The following is a 26834-nucleotide window of genomic DNA, read 5'->3' on the forward strand; positions in this document are numbered from 1 at the left end:
TCCGTTTGAATTCATTAAAATCCAATTTCCCTTATGGAAGACTGATTTTCTCGGTGGACCGAGGTATTCCGATGACGAGGGTGAAAATATGGAAAAAGTGGTCGACGAAAAGCTGTTTTCCGGGGTTTCCCGCTCATAATTTTTGCCCGTGCGTGTCGAACGAGGGGAGCGAAGTTTGCCTTCTTTTTATCGTTTACACGAGCGACGAATGTTTGCCAAGTTGGAGAAGAAGTGAAAGAGAATTTGACATTCCCCTGTCGACTTTCTGGCTTTCTTGTCACAGTAAACAAGGAAACTGTGTCAAACAGGTCGTTCATTTTTCGCGAAGAACACAAAGCTGTTTTACGACCATGTTTCTCTTCTCTTCAAACTTCACCGTTTTGATGCTCATCGATTTTGTTCCCCCTTCTTAAAGATAATTTCAGGTTCCATATTCGACTCATCAGCTTTCGGTAGTTTCTTGGTTTCTTATTTACTCAGCTAATTAATTCTTTTCCTAGTAGTTTGTTGCGCATAAAAATGACCGTGATATCGCAACAATATTCAATACTCGTTTCCATCATTCTCTGCCATTTTGACGAAACAGAAGATCGGAAACATTCTGAATTTAAAATGCACTTCCACTATATTGAAACTATGGTGCATCACTTATTAGTACATCTAATAATTTAACACAACTGATAATTTTAAACAACACATGGTACAAACCACTCCATAAGAAGGAATAATTGAACGTATCCGGTGCATTGGAACCACAAACGATTATTTATCGATACACCCAATGCAATGGATTTATAATTCACAATCTTTTCATTTAAAAAATATTGCAAAAATATCTTTCGATTATTTAGAAACAGTATTTTCCTCTTCCATTTTACGAAAAAAAAAGTGTTCCTCTTTATTAGACCGATGAACGGAGGAGCGAAAATTCCCTTTAACGGCCCCCTGACACCCTCAAGATATTCCCGCGGAAAAGGACGATCGCGAGGAAAGGAAATGGTTCATCCACTCCTCCTCTCAGCCCCTGTTAATTTACCAAGAAATCGTCACAGCATTACCTAACTCGTTGGCTCTTTAAGTGTCAAGGGAACGCTTCGAGACGATGAATCGATTAGACGGAAAATATGTATTCGAGTGGAAAAGCTTCGATTGGCAATTTATAAATCGTTCAAGTGAACTATTTCTTAACGCTAAAACCAGGGATATCAGACATCCTCCACTCACGTGAATGGCGAGGGCTCGTTGTAATTATATCGATCCTCATAAAGATCGGGACAACACTCTCGTGAAGTTGTCCAGACACCCAGGAAACGACTCGAGGCAAAGAGCGTAACGAAAAAAGAAATAAAAACGAACCGATTGAAATTAACTTCGCAGAAGCGAGGCTTTCCGAGCCACTCGATTAGCTGGAAAACCTAGCGACAGAATGCAAATTAATTGAAGCGAATTATCGACGGAATATTTCGAAGAAAATGCAAATTAATTGATGCAGATTATCGACGAAATATTTCGAAGCAAATGCAATTTCCCGCTTCTCGTTCCTTCGGAGAATCGCAAAACGAACGAGTTCGATATATCAACAGAGTTGGAAATGAAATAGACATTTTAAATAACAAACAATAAACGGTCGATTTTATTTCAAGTCTCGTGAGTGTGAAAATTAAATAGTGTTTTCGTTGCAATTTAAATAGTATTTTATTTTAGAGAATTGTCTCATAATGGATGTTCACATCAGAGAACGAAAATTCCTCGCGTTTTCCTATTAAAATAGTCAAATTTCGCGGGGTTCATTTTTTCCACGTAAAAAGGCCGGAAGTCGACGGTCCCTAATGAGGTCAAGTGGCCTGAGGTCGGTATAAAATCCGAAGGACCACGGTCCAAGTTAGATTGAATCGTGTGACAAATTACAGATGAATTATTCATGGAACTATGAAATATCCGGGTAATATTCCAAGGTGTAATTCGCCGGGCGACGCCCGGGACTTTTGAGAATTTCATTAAAATCGATCATGCCCCGCGGATAGAACCCGGGGGGGGAGAAGAACTTTGTTTTCCGCTTTTGTGGGACCGGTGTGACGTGTGTTCTGACGAATGTTTTTCCCGCGAAAAGATTTCCAATATGCGGCTAGGAATTCTCTTTTGCAGCCTCGTCCGTGGAACACTGGTTTCCCGAAATGACGAATTAAACACCGCGATATTGCGCAAATATTCCTCTAATAATGGCGAGTTCGGTAGGTGAGATTGGAGAAGAATTGATTATTTCTAACATTTACGATTATGTGAAACGCAGTAGAATAAAATATGTGATAATGGTCAATGAGATTTTTGTTATATTGTATTTGAGATCGAATGGAACCGGTAATAGAGTAAACATATTTCTCATTAACTCTTATCCGGTTAAGGTGAGTCCAATGGACACTAAATTAATGTATTTTGTACACAGATATAACTCGTTTAATCCTCATTAGATCCTAATAAATAAGTTATCAAATAGTCGTGATTATTCATACAAATTTATCTTAAAAACAAAGTATACCCTTCCTGTATACGATACATAAACATAAGTCAGTGATTCCTGGATGAATGCGACACATACGGAAACGCACAAAGTTGTTTCGATTCCCGAAAATGTCCGATTTCCAAGAAATTATCGTAACGATTTGCGCGTGTCTGCAGAGATTGAAAATTCTTGTTGAATACTAGTTACACCTGGAAAAAAAAAGTAACGTGCTCTAACCATAAAATAGTCGTCTTGAAACTGAGTAGTTTCAGTGGATAATCTCGTCGAAACATTAAAGTGGCCATTTTGAAACTGGGCAGTTTCGTGGATAATCCCGTCGATATATTAAAACGGGACACCCCGTGTATCAAGGAAAATATGGTAATTCCCCTTGTTCCTTAAAGCCCCTCGAGATCATTACCGACAATCTCAACACGCGGTAAACTATCGTTTCCCCGATCTAAAGTTTCGCGAGCGCAGCTTTCGTAATAAAAGAGTCTTCTCGCACGATCCCGCGTGTTCTCCTTGCACTTTCGAACAGAACGGCACGCCGCGACAAGAATCTCAATATCCCGCGTAAAAGTTTGTAATTTGCACAACAATGTCCCGGGCTCGAAAAGTCACCGAATGACGTCGTTCAGGGGAGAATGGGTTCTTGATACTACTCGGTGTAAAAATAAATAACGTCCCGCCACGAACGATTATTTCGTATATACGGGAAGATCGGGGCTGGTTCGTCACATTTCGTGTAATTTTGTTAGCAAATGACACACAGCCTCATTACAAGGAATAAAATGTACTGCTTTATCACAAATAAGTGTTTTCTATTAAAGGACAGTCGTGTAATCAACTTTCCTGTCTTTGTCCCTTCCCTAAAATTGTATTCGAATAATTTACAGTAATAAAAGAGGTATTAATATAAATATAGTTTGTAGTGTCCTTTGTTGCGACTCGACAGACTTGGCAACCCTACCTATACCGAACAGTCGTTTTTCATTATTTATTGCGATGACATTGTCGAAGAACCACTTCCTAATTTTCGAATATATCACAGAAATCAACATTCTGAACTTTTTCTTTTCACGAAAATGGTCGGTCCTAGTTTCAGAGATATTTATAAAAAAAAATTGCCAGTATCACTACTTTCCTGTTTTGGGTGCGTAGTTAATGGGAATAAAATAACATTTCTTTTCGAATGAGTAGATACTTGGCAAACAATTATATAATCAGATGAATTGTTTAAAAGTCAGGATAACGATTTTAGGTATTATTGCTTTCACCGTGTGTCAAAATTGCGTCCAACTCTGGCGAAGATACGATCGAGGCAAACAAATAATTCCCACGTATGTGCAGTGCCACTCACAAGCAAATAAGCTTGCGGCGCTAACGAGCCGCTCTCCGCTTCCCACGGGCAAACAGCTATCAGCTTAGCTCCCTCTCTCTGAACAGACGGTTGCTTCGACGGAACTTTTAACGAACGACTCGGTACGCGATACACGTTGCGCACCGTCAACACGAATCACCGTGAAATTTCGAAGGTGGAGGCCACCGTTCCATCCCCTTCCCATCAAAAACACGAACACCAAAACGTATTTTGTGCTAGGCGATAAAGGGTTGAAAACGAAGGACGAGTAGATGGTAGCAAAGAGGAGTCGACTATCATCCCATTGTTTCCAGCGACAATAGGATACGAAACGGGCAGAAGGAAGCTTCCGTTGCGCTTTCAGATCTCTCGATCATTAAATTGGACGGCATTGTATGCCGTAGAAATCGGGAGACAATGAACCTTCGCGGCCCACCTCTCTCTGTCTCTCTTTCATACGTAGGGGAGGGGGGACAATGAAACATTCTCGAGAAAGCTACACGTCGTTTCAACCGCGAACCTCTGGATGGTTTCTTGCGATTTTCGGAGACGATCCTTTATCTCGATCCTGAGCTATCATAAAGACCGCGTAATGGGTTGGTATTCTTGCAGTTCGGACGATCTTCTGCGAAACGTTAAGGATTCTTAGTGAAACGGACCGTTAGCTGTTGGGATTCGATATTGGTATATTGATCCCCGAAAAGTATCGATATTTGTATCGTATCCCATCACTACCACACATGATTGATCACTTCATCGAGTTTCGTTTTTATTTTTAGGAATCTTGCCTGCAATTTCGGTACTAAACAATTATTAAAACAATTCCAGTGTAGCTACAAAGTTTCCAATGTATTCCACAAATTGTGCTTCTACCGCAGTGGTGCAATGTTATTGGCCATCCACTGTAGACCAATATACCGCCATTCAAGGATTATTCTATCCTTCCTACGAAGGAAAATTCTAAGAAAATAACTTTGACGTTCAATCTACAAGAAATTTCAAAACAAAGACATCGACCGAAGTTAATTCTACCGTTCAATTAAAACAACTCGGTGGAAAATGGAAAACGGCTGTTCGTGGGGGGTATTTTCTTGGAGAGAGGTTTCTTGTCTTTATTTTTGACGTGATCTCGTTACCGAGCCTTCTTCCCCGGCTTTCTTCCAGCATTCTGAATGGCCCGTCCCCGCGCGTTCTTTTCATCGTCCGAAGGAAAATTCGAATTGGATTACCGGGTTCGTTCAATTGCTTTTGCACGTCCTCTGCACCGAACGATTCGAAAATAGTTCGCTTCCTGTTGAGAAATCGAGCCACGAATTCGAAAGCAGCCGTAATTCCACGGTACCATTACGTTTTACAAAAAAAAAAAAAACAAATTCGAAATCTCTTTAAGAATACCTTTACTCATCTTCCACCTATCCTTCATGAAATAATTATAAATAATACTCTGTACTTTGGACAGGAATGCTGGATCGTAAATACTTGAAAACGTTAAACAAAAATTGGTTTCCCCAGTGAATTAGCGAGGGCTGTCATTGGTGGATTAATTATAAAACGGAATTTAACGGGGACCGAGGTGTGCGCGTTCGATTGATCGAGGCGCGATAGAATGGAGAAAAAAAAATCCCGAGCGACGTTTTCCCGCTGTATCAACGCCACCCCGTTATCACGCTCGACCTGGGAAAATTGATATTTTCCATGGATGAACATTTCCGCGATCCAACCACTTCCATGTTTAACATATCCGCCCCAACCCCCTCCAGCCCCTTTGTTCCAACGGTTCGTTAAAATCCATTTTCATCGTAAACAACCCGTTCCGCGAATTATTCACCGTCGACGATATATTAAACTGAACGAAATGATTCCGTCGACGATCATTAAAGCTCGCCCTTCGAAAATTTTCAACTCCCTCGGGGAAAACGAAGCTTATATTCGCTGTGTGTGTGTGTGTGTTTTTTTTCCCTTCCCGAAACAGGGTCGAGGATCGGGAGGCACGGAGTTACCGTTTTATAAATCTCCCCTCGTCGAGATCGAAATTGTAATCCTAGAGAAATGACGTTTACGAACGGAAATGATTCCCTGTTTTTTTGTTTTTTTTTCGTCGACGTTCGAGGACGTAGTATGAAATTTTTCGGATTAAAGATGAAAAATATTATATCCCCGAAAGATTGTACATGTAGGCTATTGATCGTGGGGTAGGAATTTTGGGCTAGGTGAGTTGGTATGCAACGTTGACGATTGTAATAGTTAACAACGATTTATTTATACCCTTGTCGTGCACCACGATTCTTTTCAGGAACGAACGAAATTACTTTACATTCTTGATAGTTTGCCAGAGACTGAAAGGAATTTTGGATTTGCTGTGAGGTGTGTTGTTAAGTAAAAAAACAAGAGCTCTATTTAAAAACTACAACAATGTTTCACTTCGACTGCAAAGAAGAATCGATTATGTATATTATTAATTTATTTTCCAATCTATTTCACGAAATATATTGGACAACAATGTTAAATATAATTAAGAGAATCATCCTGAATACAAAGAAACTGTAATATCATTCATAAAATATCAACAGTAGAAAATATAAACGAAATTCATTCAATGAAACACAGTCGTGTTACAATTATCGAAAATATTTGCACATCACTGTTTGTTCCTCCAGCGCTGCCCAACAATAATTTTCGAATAACAAGGATATTGCAAAATCTTATTTCCCTCCGACCACGGCAAAGCATAAAATTTCCTCCAACAAACCGGGAACTCGAATCCCAACGGGAAAATATTTTCGAAAACTGTGCCGACGACGATGCTTGAGTTTCGAGCAGGATTTCAAATGGTTTCCGGTAGACTTTCAAATGGTTTCCAGCAGAAATCACTGACCCACACTCTTCCACATTTTTTTTTTAATTCCGTTTGAGAGTTCCGTTACGCAGACAAAATTTTACTGCTCTACATTCTAGAAGGCGGTCCATATTGAGGGTACACCGAACACGGAATTGATTTTTCGTGAAGAAAAATGTAACGAAAATTGATTAGCAACATTCTTCCAATCTTTTCGATTCTTCTAAAAAATTCTATTAATCTGCTAAATTTGTATTACTTTAAATTCTACAGCACTACACATTTGGGGGTTGATTTTTCGTGAATTAAAAGAACCACCTCAAATCTTATCTTTTCGATCAGATCTTTTCAATTCTTCTCCAAAATTCTATTAGCGAGTGTTCGAAGGTTCCATGGGACTAAACATTAAATATTTCATAAACTAATGGCCATATGCGGCTGGAATAAATATCATTGGCTTCAGAATTTCAAATTCTATCATTCTGCTAAAGCTCAATAAAAAGTCAGCGCCTTCGAACACTTATCGTGGATTTACTGTAATACCCAATCCTGTTTCACGTTGTTCGACATCAGTTCAGCACGCGGCCCAGCATGAGATAGGGGACACGAGGCCGAGAACGGATCCACAGATCCAGCGTGGTCGGTCTTTACACGCTCGGTCAATTCATCGGGGCGAAATCGGTCAGCCGAGTTATTCGATCTCGTAAGATAACGTGTTTATTAATGCCCCGGGCAACGGGATCTGGCAGACGGTCTGGCCTGGTCCGATGCACGGGCATAATAACAAGTGTTCCTGGGCTGTCACACTCGTCGAGGGCTGGGATACACACATAGAGCACAGCCACAGGCCAAGGGGAAGCCGTTCTAACGAGCGCATTTCCCGTGCGTCTGGCTCGACGTTCGCTTTATCGTTGCAAAAATAACCGGGACCAGGCTCCCGTGACGAGTTACGCGAAACGGTCGTGTTTCGAATTTTCAACATAGTTCCGTCAAATACAACCGAGGTGAACGTCCTACCGATCGTCTTCTCGAAAAATCGGGAAAGTGACTTTTGGCAGGTGTGCCAGAAAAATTGGACACTTTTTTTTTTTGTTTTTTTTTTTATATTTGGTGGGAATGTACGTTTACCTTTTTAACCCTTTTACTACGAAAGGCGTATATATACGCTCTTTAAATTTTTCTTACTATAACACATTTACTGCTTTATTACACTGATCTAACATAGAATTTAGATTTTTTTCATTCGTATATTTTTTGTCAGCGACTGACATCCGCATATCGCGCCGCAGTCAAAGGGTTAATCTGTTGGAGTAGTCACCATAAGTGTAAGGAGAGTTATTCCACGCGAAATCGGACAATTTTTGGAGTAATATTTCGGATTTTTTTGGCACTTGGATATGGTGTAGTATTTAGTGATGCATAAACGTATCTCGAAGGATTTTTGAAACTTTGAGTAATCGTTGATTTTACAACTGTTTGAAATATTGTGTCAACCTTTTTTCAATAGATCGTAACTGTTGAAATAATAAACTGATCGAAATGTGCTTTTCAGTGCAGTTTTGTGTTGGAAGAAATATTCTTTAATTATTTATTTTGAAATTGTTTTAAAGAAATGCAATTTTATAATAGTAGGACCCAATTGAAAAATTTGAAAAAAGGGGGATATAGTCCTATTAGTCTTATTTATGGAAGAAATTTCAAAAATATAGACATTTTATACCTAATCACAGGTTTTCTGCATTATGCTACCGATAAATATGAAAACAAGTAACCTAACGTTCACTGTGAAATAGTGTAAGAAATACTGTAAAGTGGATAATTTATCTCTTTAATCCCTTTGGTATTGTGCTCTTGTCTGTTACCGTGGTGCTCTATGGCGGCGCCAGCGCACTGTTACTTCCCCTAATCCTTTTTGTACCATCGTTAATGATTAATTACACTTCGTGTAGTATGGTTCATAAATGCAAGTGATATTTCAACGAATATACGTGCACGCGAAATGAAACGAAAAATGTTACGTGACAATAGATACCATTATTTCCCCGTTAAAAAATACTAACCATTGAAAAGAAAAAGAGAAATTTGATCAAAATCGTGGAATTATTTATTACTGCACCGTGTACTAAAATATTCTAATATAATGAACTTTTGCCACTGTGTATTCCGTAAAACCAGACTGTGAATGTTATCCATTTTTAACGAAGAGTAATGAAATTTTTTATATTTTCTATAATTATGTAAATTTCCTTAAAAAAAAGTGAATATCGAGTTTATATTTTTCAATGTAACATATTTTTCATCTACTAAATGTTCCACGTAATTACTTTCCTCAAATTTTCATCTCATGGTATTTTCCATATACATCAAGAGCCTCCCTTTCACGAATACTCTATAACGAAATTACTTTGAATTACATTAATTAATCATCAAAACCATTATTATTCACAAACGTGTGTCCTATCTGTCCCAATTATATTAACGACAGAATCAAAACGAACATTCAGTAAAAACAAAATTATATTTAGGACTCATTTGCATCGAAAGATTTGCACAAACTGGAGTATGAAGTATCAAGAATAATTCTACAAATATTTTATATTACAAGAAAAATAATTCAATTAACGGGGATATCAAAGGTGAAACAGTTCACGTGGCTTGCGTTCCATTTGGGGAAAAAGTTAGGGAGAAAGGAATGAAATCGTGTTAACTCGCGGGTTCGCTCTGCATTGTGACGGGGAGGGGTAGGTGCATACTTAAAAACTCATTAGCAAGTATCAAGAAAAATTTCAGACTTACCCCCGGTGCCCCAACACAGGATTCTTGTCGACTCGGCAGCAAAATCGAAATTACACCTCTAATTAGTCTGCCACCCTGTGATCCAGCCAGTTGGAAATATGTTTTTTTCAGGCGTCCTCTTTCTCTGCTCCCACCACAAAGTCGTTTAAGCACTCGCGTGTATCGTCGATCATTCACACCCGCGTCGATTTATCTTCATGTGTCCACGTTAGTTCTTAGTCATCCGATACAATGTCACGAAAGATGATCGCGTCACGAACGATCCTTCACTTCCTCTATTCAGATTCACGTAATTTTTTTATTAATTTTTTTGGGAGAAGTATCGAGAGTTGCTGTGAAAAGAATTTTCGTTCTTTTCAGAGGAATTTCAAAGGACGACCATTTTTATTGTGGTCCCTTTACGGGTGTATTCTAAATACCATCTAACTGTCGGGCTGAAGATATTAAACTCAAGTCGACCCCCCAGAACAATACAATGTTAAAAGATAATATAATATTAAAATAAAAATAAACAATCTAGAATGTACTTGCTTTCCTAATCACAATTGAAGAATTTATGAAATTATAAAGAAAAAAATCATGAATATGTGAAATTATAAAATCACCAAACATTGTTATTAACTAAATTATTATCTATTCGTTAATATTTTTACTACCTGGGACAATTTAACATACATACTGCACAGTTTTAGTCCCTTTCTCCTATTTTTTTACATTATTCAAAAGTTTAGATTGGAGTGTCTAAAAACACTTAATAGTGAATCTCCAATTAGTAAACCTTCAACTAGTGAACCTTCATTCTATGTAGTATACCTTCATTCTAGTGAATCTTCAACATGAATGTTCAATACTGAATGTTCAGTAGGTACTATATAAATCTCGAATACATTAAATTCTGAATGAAAAGTCTCTAAATAACACTGAAAGATTGGTGTATTTTAATAATCCAAGCTAACTAACGAGAGATTTTCTATCGATTTCACTCCGCCTCGCACCTGAGAACGAAGGAAACAATTTCGACCACTCGAACATTGATCCACCGATCGTGTCCAGCCGCGCGCGGGCGTATTATTGCGCTCAATAGAAGAAACGTTCACGTCCGTTTAAATGGTCCGCTCGATAACAGTCGCCTTATCTCGCGTCCAGATAACTTGTACACAAGGAACGAATGTCAATTACGATAATTCGTGACCGGCTCATACGGGAATTGCACGCTTCCGTGTGTACGACTTGTATACCTTCGACGGTTCCGCGGACAGGAACGTCGTCACGAAAGTGATTCCCTTAATTTTTCACGCCGTGAACGACCGAACAAGAGGTTCCATCAAATATTCAACAGATTCCGTTTCCTGTGCGACGAAATGACGACTTCCCGAGAACTTTCCGAGAGAAAACGTGTCTCGTCGTGACAGGAAGATTTTTCGAATTTTCCCGCGTACCGGGTCGTTGCGTGAAAAACGACGAACCTGCCTGCTTCTTTGCCGATTCTACTTCTTATAGAATAAGAAGAATAAAGTCCGTACACGTGCAGTGATTTCTGTAAAAATGGAAATTTGTTGAAAAGTTTACAGTCAAACGATTAAATGGCAGATTTGTATTTTGAAATTTTCAAATTTGAAACCGATTGTTTGAAAACATTCTCGATCGATGGGTGTCTGTTTGAAAACTGTCTTGACTTGTTTATTTTGACATCAGGGTCATTATGAAAATTATTTTAATAATTATCCTGAATAGTCCACAAACTATAATTTACGTAAATGTATGTATAAGTGCTTTCAATAGTAAAATACTGGAAAATGTGACTGACAATTAGAGTAGAAACAATACCAAATTACTACAACTTGTATAAAGAAATATATATACACCACAGAAATTATCAGCACTTTAGGCGTTCGAAAGCACTATAAGTGTACTGTCTGATACTGTTTACCAGAAAAACGATTACACGGCTTCCCGTAACGCTATTATTATCAAGCAGAAGGCTGGAAGATATTTCGGAATTAAACAATGTTGTCATCCTACAAAACAAAATAACAGTGTGTCTGTTTTCAAACGTAATATTTCGACTACCCGAGTATTGTGAAATTGCCTCTATAAATAGCGACTTAATATTCAAATCAATAACAAACGTTACAACAATTACCCATTCCAAAACAAAAACGCTAGAGTCTTCAAAAGAACAAAATAAAGACTGTAATTTAATATAAAATCATCAATCACCGTTAATAACTTTCATTCACAGAATAGCAATCAGAAATCCACCAATCTGTGAGTAGCAATCCATTATTAAACCACATCAATCATAACCTAAATATGTATATGATTATTACTCCTTCGATATTCAAGGATACCCTAAACCTCTCCTCAATATATCAACTTAACCTCCAATCCCCAATTCATCTAAATTTCTCCCAAAAAATCACTCAATACCTCAATTTCCAATTAACAAATTTAAAAAGAAAACTTACATTCCTCCGCACAAATTCAACTCCCGATACTTCGCCACTGCAACAACATGCCCCGCCAACCTAACCCCCACTTCTAATTTTCACAAACGTCCGACAATACCCCACGCGTGATTTCGGCTCGACGCACTCGATATTCGAATTGTACGAAAATTTGATATTAAACGAACATCGATCGACAATTAAAATCCCATTTAACGACACACACATCACCACCACGTCGTTACACACTGTTCGCGAGAGTCACGCACTTGAGAAATCGTTTCACGATCATCGGAGGTTCGACCGGCCGGCTGGCTCTCCGTGTAGATGCGACGCAGCTAGGAAGACCCGTCGTTTCCCGGTTAGCGGAAGTGGGACGAGCGTCGACGTATCCACTCGCAACGACGGCCGGCGTCGGACTGCCATCGGCCGCCACTGTTAAGGGGTTTTATCGACGGCAGGGGACAGATCGGCTGCCACACGGTTAAACATTCCCCGGTGTCGAGGTAAACAAACGGCTATTATGTATTGTGCGAGCGTTCCTAGACTATACAAAGTGTGTAAGAACTGTGTATACTCACCTGCAGCCGATGGAGGACGTACGCAGATTGCGACAGATACGACTCAGTCGTAAAATCGAACGGGGAAATAAACTGCACGGGTTTTCGACACCTGGACAAAGGCAAATTCACTGGAATATTGGGTATGAAATGTGCTGGACCTCTCACTTTGAATCATATTTTTCTACTCGAGGAACAAGTTGGAAAAACAACAATGGCGGCGCGTATCGTCACGTGATGGACATCTCACTGGTCCATTTTGCGGGTGACAGGAGCGTGCCTATTTGAAATGATCCTGATCGTAAAGCACGTATCCGCTATTATTATCAGTGTATATTATCTATTGCGGTTAAAGATAGCACGTTCACGAGAAAACTATTTGACTTTTACGGGAGCATACTATGGCAGTATGGTGTTTGTAGAGAAAAGATAATGTATGCGTTCTCGCTGAAAACTAAACTTTTATAAACTTGGCACGCACCTGTTCATTTGAAAATGGACCAATAAGAGCACCGTCACGTGACGAGCACGTAATCATTACTATTTTAAATGTTTCCTAATGGTCACGTAGTCGTCGTCAATATGAGACATGACCTTTAGCTACAAACGACTCGTTTCAGAGATGAATAATTCAACAACGATTACTTTGTAACACTTTTTTATAACCCACTGAATGTTATTTTTCGTTATCGTTTTGGAAATAGTCACTTACTCTCAATTGAAGGTACATACTCAAAAACACCAGAGCTTCGAAAATTCTCCACTGAGTTGGCTAGTAAATGAAAATTTTAAATTCATCTCTAATACGAGTGGTCTGTAACTTAGCGTCAAGAAAGGAAAGCAATAGACGCTTGCTTTCCTTGTTAAATTATATTAACGAACTATTTTTTACTCTGACACAAGTGGTTGTTTAACTCTTCTTAGAGTATAGCGTGTCTAAGCAAGGCTACTGGTTGAAGGAAAAGACCAGTCAAAGAAGTGAAGACTTTCGGGGGGGAATCTTTCGAATTTCGGTTTCCCGAAGTCAACCCCTTTAATAAGGTTATAATTCAGCAAAAAATATACTTACTCTGCATTAATTAACCGGTGAACTTGCAGTCCATGATTCTGATTGTGAGAATCGCGTGGCGGAAACGTCTCCTGGCGAGCAAATGGATGCATGACTACAGAGTAGGGATGTTCGATTCCGATTCGATTCTTTGAAAAATCGATTTTTGTGAGAATCGATTCTTTACTCTCAGAATCGAAAACTGATTGTGGGCATAGTCACAGGCACACGAAGGTGGAAACTCTATAACAAAAACTAGTAAATTTTAATTTTAATTTTTAACTTCGAGATCGCTGGTGTTCATACGCAAGGCAATAAGACATAAATACTTTAATATAAATGATGCTATAAAAAACTCGTTTAGCATTATAGACTCTAACATTTATAGAATTTAAAATTTATAAAATTACACATCTATGTCTGGCACATATAAGAGAAGATATATATATATATATATATATATATACATCATGAAAAATATGCCTTGAAATCAAGAATTAATCTAATATGAAATTTATCACGATTTTTGAATCGATTCTCCATGATTCAATTCAGAATCATTTTGAGAATCGATTCTTTGAAGAAAATCGAACATCCCCACTACAGAGAGGGCGCTGCGGATGGGCCCTTAGTCTTCCACCTCTGACCTGCACATGCGCAGCAGATTCGTCAGTTGTGCGCGGTTGAACGGTTGAACAACACCGAGTGACAAAATTGTGTTGAATTGTAAAGTTTGTTGAAGATTATTATAGATTAGAAGTTTAAACTACACGCGAGTGCATTACTGGTGCAGTGTTACACATCAAGCTCCAGGATTTGCGTCACAAATAATCGCAGTGGAGACGGAAATGCTGTTTTTCGTAACGTCCCGTGACAGGCAGGAATTGGCGCGGACAACTGTGTTCTATGGCGGCATATGTAAGTACAATTTAAACTCTGCTTCAATTCAGTATTTCCGCAATTTCACTCCAACATCAGTATTTAAATGTAATAGGAAAGCAAAACATTGCAACACTCATATCCCCGAAGAACCTGCAGATATACAAACTCTGATTTGCGCACAAATATAGAATTCAAATTTTGTCTAACACAAATTTGTTGTAAAGTCTAAAGAAATTTCTGAAATTTCGTGACGACATTATCCTCCTCATATCATTACATACCCCTATATCCGATGACGGTATTGGAAAATATTGCAAAAATTCGCAGTAAATACTTCGTCTTTCAGCTTATCCTTCAGCTTCCGCGATTAAAAACAACAAAAAATGACTGACGATGTGCTCGCTACGGGACGCCATAATCCTCCTTAATCTCGTCACTGTTCGTTGATCAATCGGTCGAAATTGAACCGGGAAACTCGATTATTCGCCGTTTCGCGTTCATTCCCGGCCGCCGTACACGGTTTTTTCAATAAAAACCGTGAATGTCGAGGAAACGCAGGGAGGTGGGGGTGTCATCATTTTAATTTTGAAAACGCGTCGAACGCAATTTATCCCGGGATGAATATCGTTGGTAAATATTTGGAGAGGCGAGAGAAAGAGGGACGAAGCTAGTCGTCCCATAGATTGCAATTCGTCCGTAAATTTTAATACACAAAGACCGACTCGTCCGGAACGAAAACGAATTGCCGATGCCATTTCCGTCGAGCGTTATTTTTTTTTTCTCCTCGTTTCTTCCCCCACCACCCATTTTGTGTTTGTTTTTTTCGAACGTGTTTTATTCCCGATTCTCGAGACCGACCAAACTGAACCCTAACCGTTAAGGGTCATGGGTTGGTACGCCATTGGTAAACGTGAGATCAGCATTGATTTGAAAAATCGACCCCATGCGCACCATTTTCTTTTTTTTCTTTTACTTGTCCCGGCGACTCGTCTTTAAACGGTCCTTTTTGTTTTGCTTTTCCCTCGGTTCATTTGATTACCCATAGAGACGAACATCAATGGTGTTTAACATTTTTTCTGTTGTTTTCCTTTTTCGTTTCGTTAGAAATGCTTTCGACGAGCGAATGGTTTCGGTTTTCATCGAACAGTCGCGGTTTCGCTTTTGTGAGCGTTCGCTGCGTTAAGACTTAACGGTTAAGTATTATCAAAAAACTGTTTTCTTTTTTTTACAAATAGACGATGATAACTACCTTTACAATAAAAACGGTATTATCACCCATATTTTCATATTTTCTGACTTTATACTGAACTTTACTTACATCCTTTAAATTTTGAATAACAAATTTCTGGTTAACCTATTTCCGTATCTACTATAATAACGTAATGTAGTCGTGGAACCCGAATCAAATTTCAGTACCGTAATTAACACGACGTGCTCCGCCATGTAAAACGCATTCTCTGAAAAATTCATTGTAATTATCCCGATCGCAGTAGCCTGTCATTTTTCGCATGTACACTTTTAATCACTGTCCGAAACAAAGGATTCAATGCAACCCGAGAAAAATATTGCCGGCCGACGAGAAAACCGTGGTAAAGCTTGAACAACGAACTTTCTAGTATGGGTCCCACTGTATATTCCATGGCGAACGATATATTTTCTTAAAAATTCCCATTACAGTACAGTCACGACACTGGGATACACGTTACCTCCATTTCCTCCCTTTTTTTTCCTTTTCATGAAAAACTACCGTAGAATTTATCGATAAAACTATCGGAATTTCCTGAAGGTTTAGTGCAATCATTTTACCTCGGATTAATGTCGATAGATTCATCACAACTCTTCCTTTCGGTTGGTTCTTCTGTCTTCTTCTCTTTTATCATATGTTTATTTATTTTTTCCGGTTTACTATAATTCACTGCTAATAATGAAACTAAAACGAGAATTTCCACAATTTTCATCACGAAAAACAATTCGCGGTCGTTTCCGTGCATTCGGTATTCACGATCCGCCCATCGATCAACTAAAACCAACTCTCGTCGATAATCCATTTCGAAAATTTGTCGGCTGCGAGGAAAAACAGCTAGAAAAATTCGCGTAAACCGGATGAAAAATGAGGAACGATCGATCAACCGGCGACAGGGCGAGAGAGACGGTAAAAACGTCGCCTGGCACTTCCATGTCCACGATAAGAACGCATTTTTCCAATTCCCTTTTGGAAATTCTCCATAAGGAAAAAAGAAAACAGATTCCCGTAGCCTGGGCTCGAATTAGCCGCGCGTTTCGACTGGCTCGTCCCACTTGTCCGAATTTTGCGTCCCCTTTTTTCACGGTCGTTAAGCGCGACCGAATTTTTATGATCGACTAGCGGGTTTATTTATTTTTTTTTCTTTTCGTTTCTTTCGTGCCGTTGGAAACGAGCGTCGAAAATTTTCATGATGCCGCTATTAACGTGCTCGATTCGTGTAGATTCTAGATGGATTATATCAGTTAGTTAGAAGTTATATTTTATAACAGCGTAAAATGTTTTTTTAATCGGTGTGCCTCGCTCGTTAAACACAGTTTCAAATACGTATTATTTAACGTAATGCTGCTCTTTATTGTATCTACTCGATTTCACGTATAATAAGGTCTTTATTGTTACTACAATATTATTATATCGCATAATTTATCCGGTCTGCTTGTCGAGGCTGAATTTTACGATGCTACCGTGTCGTGATTAATGAATGGTGTATTAACGAGTGAATCGAGACCGACAGAATTGTTACGAGAACAGGGGGAAAAAGGGATACCCTCGTATACCCCACAGCGTAGTTATTATTTTCAGGTGAATAATAAGGGGTCGCGTTTATTAGAAGTAAAAATTTCGCATCGCGCGGTTTAATAAACACGCCATTAATTTACTGAGAATGAACAGACGAGGGAAACTTCGGCGCTACGTGTATACGGTAGCGAAAATAATATTTCTTGGGTGTATACAGGGCGTACAATGGTAACAATAGTACTGTCGAATCAATTTCTTGATTTGAAAATCTCAATTTCAAGAAAAGTTTGAAATTAAAACAACAATAAACATAATTCTAGAACAAACGTTATTTCTAGTGATCCTAATGATTAAAGCCAGAGAAAAGAGTAGTTACCGCCCATCTACGCTCCTCGGCCACTCCCACTAGCTCCTCCCACGCCCCCTCGCCCCGGCCACTACCTTCGAATAAATTAATCGTCCACGTGTCTCGAAACCATCCTATCGTGATCCACGACGCGCATGTATCCCCGAATCACCCTGTATACTAGGCGAACTATTTACAACACGGTTTCACCGGGGCCGCGCGGTTAGATGTCTGCATGTCAGCGGCCAATTACTTTCAATTACCACCGACGGTTAATTAAAACTCTTAATTAGTTAGCCCCCTAAGCACCGTTGTCGCGACTAAACTCGAATCTCGCCCTCGAAAGTTCCCGCAGAATTTCATACGTTCTAATATATCCGCGACGAGATGCTTCCTCGTAATTGGTCAAAGATCCGCCCTTCCTCCCCTTTCCCCCACACGCCCCCCACCCTCCACTACCATTTTCCTATACCAACTCTCTTCCCGTGATGCCGGTCGAGAGGCGATAAAGTTGTTAGTGGCTCGTTAGATCCATGCCATCCTAATAGAACGAATAATCGCCGCGAACAGTTCCAGTTCTCATTACGAACAATTTCGTGCAGGTTGAACGACCCGTCCACGCCGCACTTATTTAAACCCTCTCCAATACGGACCACATTTTCGACTTAAGCGTTCATCGATTCGTGGCGGCCCTGGTCGGTTTCAATCTCTCCCGTTGGGTCTAAATAACCGGACAATTCAAACGGTCAGGGAGATTGCTGCCGAGAATTAGGTGCATTCCAAGAGAGCCTTAGAGTTGCAGGCAAACTTAATTGACCCTGGGCAAGGTCGGTCATTCCACTTTGCAGCACTAATGGATTGTTTGGAAGCAGTTTCTTGTCTAACCCTTGAAGAACGGACTGTGTCACTATTCGCGTGCACGGTGAACAACAATAACTACAAATCGATCTTAAATTAGTTTTTCCAGGAGTTTATGACGAGTGGTTTTATCAAACAAAATGGCGGAAGTGCATCTATCACGGCGCGATAAAATTAGACATATAGTATCTACAGCAAATTAAGTGATTCTGCTTAGTGTGCTAGCTTGCTACAGAACTCGAGGGATAAAAGGGTTAAAAATCGAGGTAACGAAAAAAAAAAGAAAGAAAACAGATTCGCAAATATTCGCGTGTCGATATTAACGACAATTACACGCGGTGTCACCTGGCGAATATTAAAGCCAGGGGGCGAAACACATTACCGCCCCCTACCCCTCGTGAATGCAATTGCGCCCGAATAACTTTGCCAATTATAACCTGGGTCGTTAAACGCTTCCAGACGTTCATGGCAACGCGTGCCTCGATATACATAAAACAGCTCATGTAACCAACCCTCCTTTCCTCCCCAATTGGACCTTGTTTTCGTTAGGCTGAAACAGCGTGTTGTTCCCCTGGGAACACTGTCACTCTTGGCGGCCAATTACCAAGAGGAGGACCGTCGAGGCTAAGGTCGTTTAACCCTTTAACTCCCAGCACTAGTGCAACACTTATTTTAGATAGTAGTTCTTATTGACTCACCCTGTACACAGAAGTCGTCGTCGGGAGTAAGAGAACAAGTCGAGTGGCAAAGTTATTAACGAACCCAAACGCTTTGTGATTAGTCAACGGGCGAAGGGAGGGGGTAGAATGGGCGTAACGAATGGAAATTATCGCTGTCGCCTCTTGGAAATATTGTCGCAACAGATCCACAATAGAGAGTTGGTCGTGACGATTCCGAGGGAGATATTAAAGGCGTGAACCGACTCTCTATCTCTATCGCTCTCCACTTCGGTAATTATGCGAATCCGTTTGCTTGATCCTGGGAACCGAACAGATGCTTCCCTCCGCCAGGTGATTTAACGTGCGCGGAACAATTCAGGGCCGGGCAGCATTTCCAGTTAAATCTCATTTCCACGAGGATCAGAGAAATGTTTTTCTTATTCTTCCATTTTTAAAACTCTTGCTCCCCTCTTCTCGAATTTCACAGAAAAAAATGGAACGGAATGCAAGGTCTGCCATAACGAACATTCCTCCAAATATTTACCGCGATGGGAATACCCGACTCTTTGTACTTTATGAAAACCAGGCGGAGTTGCGAAGCGTTCGTCAAGAAGCTAATCTCGCCGTGCTAGTCCGTTTCAACTGGCTCGTGGGAACGAGAATCGTCAAGAATTCTTTCGACTTCAACTGTGAAATTTCGCGGGAAACGACGAAACAAATCAACACCAGACTTAAATAACGAGAACAAATCGCTGTGGCGATTTATTCTAACTTTTAAACAAAGGAAAAAAGAAGAAAAATACGATATTATACGTAATGGCTTAACCCCCCCCCCCCTAACCACGTGATGGTATCTGTCACGCCACGTGACCCGTCGTCAGCGAATAGAAACGCTCCAAAAGGCACAAAATGGAGGGGGGAATCCATCTCGACCGATCTGAACAGAGAAACGCTCGAGGAGATCTCTTCTTATTGCAAAGTTGCACTCGAAAAAGCACTGAAAGGACACGTATGGGGTGAATTGTTGCAAAGGTATAATGGCCCCGCCAGTCGATAGGCCATCCACGTGTATGTACACGCGCCCACTTGTATATTATATCCATTGAATGAACCGGGGGAGTCTTGTTAACGGACAATGGGCATCGGGGAAAATAGCATTGTGGCCGAGTTCGGGGATTACCGAATTAATCGAACGGTTCCCCCTCCCTCCCACCCGACAAAGAAAGTCTATTTATAGGTGGAAACGAGTCCCGTGGATAAATCCACTCCCACTGTGGATATGATACTCGCTTTATCCATAATTCCATTGCCTCAATATTGTTATCGATAGTTCCGTCATCACGGCGGATTAATTGACTATTTATAATGTAAAATAAATTGAATAACGGATAGAACGAACGAATGTTAATCTACTGTTTCTAGATCATCTATTTTCGATGATTATTTATTATAATAAACAATAGACCAGGCCCTAGAAAATATTAAACCCTAGAAAATAATAGCCCCGGGTCTAAAAAATCTTAATTCGGCCTGGTATAGTGGAGTCTGTCCGTAAAGAATGCGAAAATTTCAGCTTCCAAGATCTACACGAGTAGACATTTATGTTGAATTCAGCTGATAATGAGTGAAAAATAATAAAGCAAAGCCATCGATAAGCAAAATTAATAAATTTCCAATTAATTCCAGGTTTTACCAATTAGACCAGGAAAACATGAATTTCCACAAATTATACGAATACTTCGTTAATTAATAATGAATATTTTGTATTTCACTGCGTTTTAAAATTCGTCCGATCGACGTAATATTATCAAGCGACGTTCACGCCGATGATGCCGCATCGCGTTCAAAGGCAAAAGCCGTGCGACAGAACTTCGTTGACGCAAAGTTTCGAGCAGCATTTGGAAATTAAACTGGTTCCCAATGCGCCCCGTAGCGAGCGCCGACGACATTTAATTCCCCGTATATCGCAAATATTATTCGACTGCGCGTTGTTCCGCTCGGAATTAATTTAAATTTCAATCAAAACCCAGTTTCCGTCGTAACGGGTAACGTTGACGGGCACACGTCTTTACACGAAACGAAAGCGAGACTCGACTCCGCTTTGGCCGGCGTAACACGGCGAACAGACTGTGCCCGGAGAATACCCAGGAAACGTCTGAGCCAACAATTTCACGAAACAATTACAGCGTCCGAAACCCGTAACTAAAACAGAACGAACGCTTTGGCTGAACCGTCCTCGTATACCGCACTCCATTAGATAATTTCTTTTCCGTGCACAACCCCCTCGAGGTAAACGTCAATTGTTAACCCTCAACTGTAAAGCAGTTTCTAAACCGGAGCACTTACTGGTTACAATGCTGGAATATCGGCTGGTAGTAACTCTCGAGTGCAGAATTATGAAATGGAAACTGGCCTGGGAACAATTGTTCTAGGTGAATTGGTTGATAGATTAAGCTTGTACTCTCGAGAGGGATGATTCTAGGAATAAGCTCTCAAGTGGATATTGGCCTGAGTCCTTCTTTGCACCGAAACTTGCTGGAATCTATTTCCAAGTGGATACAAGCATAAGAACTAATGACAAGACTAAAATCTGTAGGAGTCTACTTTCAAGTGGACACAAGCAAATTTCCGAGAGTCTGAAGCATTTCTCCCTACAATATTATTGTCTCGAGGCGGACCCAAATTCAGGACGATAATCGAAACGAGTCTGTACATACATATCGCGTGTTTTCACTTCCCACTGATCAACGATACGGAAAAACTTTCAACGTCGAGCTTATTTACCCTAATTACTGACGATCCCAGAAATACACGAATTCTAATTAAGAAAAGTTTCGCAGGCTGCGTACGACTGGTCCACGTCGCCGTATAAATCATTCGGGAGTTTACGGGACGCGTTCGATAATTAGAAACTGCGGCCGCCTGTTTACCTGGTAAATGGATCGGATACCTGCACCGCGAACCGAGTTAGTTTGCCAAGGAATCTTCGGATGTATCTTCAACCAGCGAGTAAATTCGTCTCTCCACCACCACCCCCACCCCCACCACCCCGTGCTCCGCCATCGACGAACGGCGATTACGATTTTTTACCTGTGCATACACCTTTAATTTAAACGTTCGTGTACGGTAAACGTAGGTATTTTCTTTAAACTAGATATCACAATTACTCACCCTAACACTAGAACTATTGAACCCGTCGAAATTACGGATTTCAGATATTTTATTTTACAATTACTGAAATCCTCGAGATACTTTCATCGGAATTTATGTGAACCTCTAATCACTTTATATCGTAGTGTACTGAGCTACATTGCATTATAAAAACATCATGAAAACAAAGAATTTCATAAGGAAGTAATTTAGACAAATGTTTTGGTTTCGAGGGGGGAAAGAGAATAACATTATTTATTTTTAACTTCAACTTCTGGTCAACTTCGTTTTTTTAAATGGATAAAAAAATTCTAGAAAGATTATAATACAAAAACGTTTCAGACAAAAATTATTTATTATTTTTAAAAATACATTAATTATTTAACATAACAGAAAGACTTTCAGAAGGATTTTACGGAACTGAAACAAAAACCTTCACAATTCTGAAACAGATAATGCAAACTTACTTTTGGTATATTATTTCAATAGGGTAGTCCTATCAGAGAAACCGCCTACTGCTGCGTGTTGGCAACTAAGGTGCAGGACAGATGGTATCTACATTATAAAGATAGTAGCAGAGGACTCTTGGTCAATTGGCATTTGTTTTACAACAATTGTTACACCCTCTGAAAATTTCCCCAGAATCTGAAACAAAGGCGGCCCTCACAATCGTATCTACCTACCTCGAGCCCCACCGTCGCGTGTTTTTCTTTTTTTTTTCATCCATCGTACGTGTGCGTCGGTGTCAAATCCTATCTTTCGTGGTCGGGCACACGCTCATCAATATTCATTTTATAAATCCTCCTCCACAATTCTCGTCTCCAGGGCGTCCGGTTTCTTTTAATTCGATTCCAGTTAATTCGCTACTGCCCCGTCGGCCATGTGTACGGGTTTTATTTCGAAAGAGTTACACGCCACGTTTCTACCTCGATTCTCCGATTTTCCGTCCTCTGTGTTTGTCCCCCGTGTGCACGGCCCCTTCCACCGTATGTTTTTTAGGGGGGATGGTCCATTTGCCGAATGAAAACTGTCACCAGGGCTGCGAATGAAAGGGTTGGTACACGGCGCGCGGTTCAGAGGCAAAGGATAAGCTATCTCGGCCCGCGATTACACCTCCCCTTTCCCTATCTCCCCTTCAACCCCCTTTTTCCCCCCCCCCCCAATTGAGGCAAGATATTTTATTAAAAACCCCTTGACCTTTTAGATTCCTATACGACTGGCCGCGACAGGAACACTTCGGGACGAACAATGGGAGAGACTTTTTGTCTCGTGGCATTATGGTGTTTCAATGAACAGAATTTCTGGTCTATGGGTTTCGGTATCTTTGGAGGTATGATGGTGACTGACATGGGGATCTGTGTTTAAATTACAAAGTATCTTGTGGACCACCCTGTAGAAATTTGGAATAACGTTCAGAACACACTGTATATCACTGTGATCATTAGTTTTATTAAATATTTAATGTTCCGTGCCCCGAAGGGCCTTGGAACACTCATCGATGATCTACTGTATTATTCGCTGGAACGTATTATGTATATCAATTTTATTTAAACAATATCCGTTTCATTTAATATTATACAATACATTTTGTTCCACTCTGCTAGTCACACTCGCATCGCTCATGCTATAATGTAGTCTACATGTTCTCCTTCGTTTTCGTGTTCGTTAAACGTCTAGCACAAAAATACGAGAGCATAATTTGAAACCTCACTCACTTTCACGCACGCCACATACACACTTTCTTATTCTGTTATTTTTCGTTTGTTCATATCCTCATATATCCTCTACTTGTACATATCTCTCTCAAGCTCTCCCGAAAAAAGTGCCATTCGCCAGTCTTTGAAAACTATCTCTACATTGAGCCACGTCGAATTTCCTCGGCGAGATCTCACGAATAATCACGAAAACTCGCGACGTTTTCACCGATCAAAGCGAAAAAATTATTTAACCCTTCCACCTTTCCGCCGTTGATCTCGATCGAGGAACACAGGATCACCGGGGTTCACCGAAATGAACGAAATTCTTGTCCAGATGAAAATACTCTCGAAAAAACGAATGAAAAATTTGATACACTTGCACGCAAGGAACGTACGAATCGAAAATTACACCATTTGGAGCTCGCAGGGACCAGTGAGAAACGAAAAGAAATAAGAAACAACGTTCTGCGAAATCTAATTCGCCCTTTCGAATTGTTGGGTGGAGTTTGTTTCGTGCGATTGGATGTATGAGATGATTTTGCTTGCCAAAGTGTTATAAGTTCTGAAAGGAGACGGAGTAAAAATACGTAAGCAAGATTTGACACTGATCTATTAGAGAGAAATTGACAGATTCGAGACTTTCTATGGCATGGAATCATACGACTATCATTGTTAAACAAAATTAAACTAACAAAATGCAGAATCGATGTGCAATTGAAACCTTGAATACTTTAAATGTTTTTTTTTTCAAAACGACGTTTCACCCGCGAAAACGTCAACAACGACGAAGAAATTTCGTCGATACTATCATGGTACTATTATACATCCATGTACGTGAATATGGTAAAGTACAGTAAATTTTGCCATGAAATGGGAAAGCGTATGGAATGACTACATTTTCCTCCGTTCTCCGCGTTCGCCTCGAGAAAAAGAAAAAACACTCGGAAACGTTTAAAGAATCACTGCACTGCACTATGGATCCAAGGTGAATCGTCTATTTTTACCGTTAAACGATCTGAAAATCTGATCTATTCACCTATGACTCGAGAATCAGTTCACTCGTCGGCTAGACAAACGCTCTTTGAGGTTACTTGACTCTCTCTCTCTCTCTCTCTCGTTCGCTACTGATTCACTGGACGAACTGAAAGAGCACGATTGAATGGCTGTGGGGTACCCGGAAACAGTGATCTTCCGGCGTATGGGAATCAGTGGTTTCCGGAAACCACTGTGCACTCCCGATGAAATTGATTATACATATAGTGTGGTCGTACAATCAACTGGAGGGGCTAAAACAGTTGTTTTAGATGAAGGCAGGGACTAAAGTGTTGACAGAAATAGGGGGTCTGAAGGGTCTTTGTATATAAGGCAGAGATAACCACAGGATATTCTCCCTTATCTTCTTTCCTTTTTACTATCAGTAGACTTTTTGTATAGTAGATGATTGAACAGAATTGTACCTAGGAGAACGGGACATAGGAAGCAATGGAAACAGAATAGGAATATGGGAGGAGGAGGAGTGAAATTGTATTGGTGGTTCCTATTCCCCTATTCTTCTTCCTTTCATTCCCTTATTCCCCTATTTCAGTATTCTCCAATGTCTGTATTCCCCTCTTCCAATATTCCCCTCATCCAGTATTCCTCAATTCCAATAGTCGCTTTTTCCAGTATTCCCCTCATCCAGTACTCCTCAATTCCAATAGTCCCCTCTTCCAGTATTCGTCAATTCCAATAGCCCCCTCTTCCAGTATTCCTCAATTCCAATAGTCTCCTCTTCCAGTATTCCCCCATTCCATCATTCCCCTTTCCCCAGTGGAGAGAGGACCTTAGACTCCAGAGATCTACCCAAACTCTGCCTCACATCATTTCAATGTTTTTTCTGTTTTAATTCAATACCAATGGCTACTAAACGTAAAAAGACGTTCTAATATTGTAAATGACAATAAAAAATTAAAGTTTCCCGGATGGTCAAAGAATTGTCGTTTGTGCCCAATACTATCTCTTTAAGACGCTAAAAACGGAGGAAGTTGTACAATACTGAATCCTGCAACGTCAATGGGAGTAATGAAGTATTTATATACCAAGGAGCTATTTTCCGACCACATTATATAGTTTCCACCGCGACTGTAACTGAGGAATTCTCTGATCACTGACACAATCCTAACCGCGATTTCTATATGAACACAACTATGCGTGATTCCGTTTGATAAATTAACCCCTCCCTGCCTGATGTTATGAATATGCTACTGCAAATTGTGATTAGTTGGAATGTATGTAAATTAATCGCATTTACATAATGTGATTAGTCGGAATTAATGTGAATAAATTAATCAGGTTCACAGAGGTGCGCAAATTATTCACTGCAACAGAAAACGAGAAGGAACAAGACCTTTTCTTTCTATAAATGACGGTTTTATTTACAATTTCTTATGAGTCGATTTAATAGTTAATATGCATTTCTTTTTTTTTCGGTTTTCAGCCGATAAATTGTTACAAGTTCGGACTGCTTTTGATGGAGCCTTAAACACGATGCCCCGGTACGGCATCGTTATAATATAATAAATCCTCACACGCTTAAGATAACAGACGATTACTCCTTAAAAAAAAAAACACGTTTTATTTTTTAACAAAAGAAAACCTAGCATTACTTTCCCTTGTTGCCATTTCGAATCTGTAACTTAAACACAACCATCCATAATTTCTTGATATTTCTATTTCAAACACTGTCGAACCGTGAAAATACAACAATTCACACACCTCTGTACAGTGAACCGTGACAATGTTTCTTCGTATTGCAGTCGATAAAAAAAAAAACAAACCCCAAAGTGTGTCTTAAGACAATAAAAATCCAGTTAAAGAGAAGAATACCTAGTGCTCGATTGTTTACAATGGAAAAACGTAAAATGCTTCAAAAATCACTCGTTTCCTAGCGCG

The 26834-nt window shown here is 39.9% G+C and overlaps 1 long non-coding RNA gene across 1 annotated transcript in view; it reads right to left on the bottom strand.

The window, feature by feature from the left end:
* Positions 1-12121, bottom strand: part of LOC107189227 — a 73558-nt gene extending 61437 nt beyond the window's left edge. Inside the window, exons 1-2 of the long non-coding RNA XR_001516232.1 lie at positions 11964-12121; positions 9496-9770 (exon numbers count right to left, since the gene is read on the bottom strand). This is a non-coding gene — a long non-coding RNA (uncharacterized LOC107189227). The remainder of the gene's footprint in view (positions 1-9495; positions 9771-11963) is intronic.
* Between the last annotated feature and the right edge of the window lie 14713 nt (positions 12122-26834).

This window comes from Dufourea novaeangliae, unplaced genomic scaffold (assembly GCF_001272555.1).
Source record: "Dufourea novaeangliae isolate 0120121106 unplaced genomic scaffold, ASM127255v1 scaffold146, whole genome shotgun sequence".
NCBI lineage: Eukaryota > Metazoa > Arthropoda > Insecta > Hymenoptera > Halictidae > Dufourea > Dufourea novaeangliae.